We start from the raw sequence: 2,275 nt of genomic DNA, 5'->3' as shown, positions 1-2,275 counted from the left end.
GAATTTGTATAAATAACTGCGGATAAACATAATCAAATAGAGGATGAACATCTCATTTTAAAATATAAAAAATCTAAAATATAATTAGAATAATTATCAAGTTCCAACAAAATAAATAACTATTATCTTTATAAAAAAATTATATTATTAAACCAAATATAAATTACTTCGTTATTGTACATAAATTAAATTTTAAAAAAATTGAATTAAAAAATTACACAAAAAATGAGGAATTTCAAATAGTTAATTTGATACTAATATCGATACATTTTTATCAAATTTTATTGATATCTTCAAACATATATTTTATTCAAAAATAAAAACATCATCGATTTCTCAAAATTACATAAAATCATATTATAACATCGACTGAGATAAAGAATAAAATGAAACATTAAAATCACGATGTATCTCGCTGCATTGCGCGAGTACACTTCTAATAAATTTAAAACAAATACGTAGAATTTACTTTTTAATTATAAAATATAGGGATGAAAACAAAAACAAAACCATAAAGCACATGGGGATACATTGTAATTTACTCTTAATTTTATAAAATATTCTTGTTGACGTACTCACCAAATTAGCCATTTTTTTTGAAAAAAAAATAGTTTTTTAAACATTTTCAAAATAACCAACATGAAACTAATTCTTCGATTGAAATTAACTTTTAAAATCTTCAAAGAATAATTGAAATCGAAATGGATACCTTAAATCGAGAGCTTGAGAGACGAGTCAGATGACAGCTGAGAGATCGAGAGCTTGAGAGATGATCCAGAGACACCGAAAGTTGAGAGATGATCCAGAGTAGAAATCGGAGGAGGAGGCGACGTTTTCAAATAAGAGATTTTAAGAGTTTTGTCGATCATTAAAACTAATCAGAGCTTTTAAGTTATTAATTAGAACGAAAAAAAAAACAAACACCCTGAATTCCCAAAAATCTGACTGATTCAAACTTTAGAGGGTATTAAAAAGTGATTTAATCGAAATTTTTGGCTAGGGGGAGTTTGGTTCACAAAATTTGAAGAAATATGATAAAATTGAAATGTTGGATTTCATTGACCAAATTTCATTCTCTTGTTTGTTTATTATTTTTTACGAAATGAATTTTTAAAATCATACAAATTTCACAAATAAAGAAATTTAACATTCTTTAGCAACTATGTGGTATTTCGATTGAATAAAATTTCCTATCTCTATAATATTAAATATGTCATTAACCCAATATATCCTAATATCATAAAACCCAATATGACCATCGTCTACCACCTCCGACCATTGTTGATATGAATTATCACCGACCACTACCGATCTGAACCACCACTGGCCACCATCGATCTGAATCACCACCATGGATCATCACCGATCTGAATCACTGTCGACCATTGCCAACTAAACCACCACGAACCATCATCGATTTGAGTCACCGCCAACTACTATTGATCTGAATCACCGCCGATCTGAACCACCGTCGATCATCACTGATCTGAACCACTGTCGACAATCACTGATCTGAACCACATCCGACCACCGCCACCGACGACTACCATTGATTGCCAACCACCACCTATCTGAATCACTGTGGACTACCACCGATCTAAAATATCGTCGACCACCGTTGATTTAGTAACATCGTTTGCCTTATGATTATATTTGGGTTGTGTATTTTATATTGTTTACATATTAAATAATTATTTTATTAAAATATTTTTAGTTTAAAAATTAAAAATTTTAAAAAGGATATTTTGATCATTTACCAATATTTAATTTTAATTCCAGAGCTACTTTATGTGAATCAAACAGACAGATTTCAAATTTTCTTAACATATTTCATTTCGATGTTTGTCAACCAAACAAATGGTCAAATTAACAACATTATTTTCGAATTCTTTCAAAATAATTTTTTTTAACAGATTCTATTTATCAAAAACATTTTACGAACCAAAGACAACCTTATTGAAAAAGGAAAATTGCACCAAAATGGAACCAACTTTCACATGATTCCTATTTTGGGGAACGAACTTTCAAAATCGTCATTTTGAGGAACCAACTTTTACCTGATTCCTATTTTGGGGAACCAACTTTCAAAATCGTCATTTTGGGGAGCCAACTTTCACCTGATTCCTATTTTGGGGAACCAACTTTCAAAATCGTCATTTTGGGGAACCAACTTGCACCTAATTCCTATTTTGGGGAACCAACTTGCAAAATAATTATAGAAAAATGGGAAAATTACACCAAAATGGAACCAATTTTCACCTGGTTCCTATTTTGG

This window comes from Cynara cardunculus (assembly GCF_001531365.2).
Source record: "Cynara cardunculus var. scolymus isolate 2C chromosome LG 15, CcrdV1, whole genome shotgun sequence".
Lineage (NCBI taxonomy): Eukaryota > Viridiplantae > Streptophyta > Magnoliopsida > Asterales > Asteraceae > Cynara > Cynara cardunculus.
The sequence above is the reverse complement of the archived record's forward strand: the minus strand, read 5'-3'. Positions refer to the sequence as shown.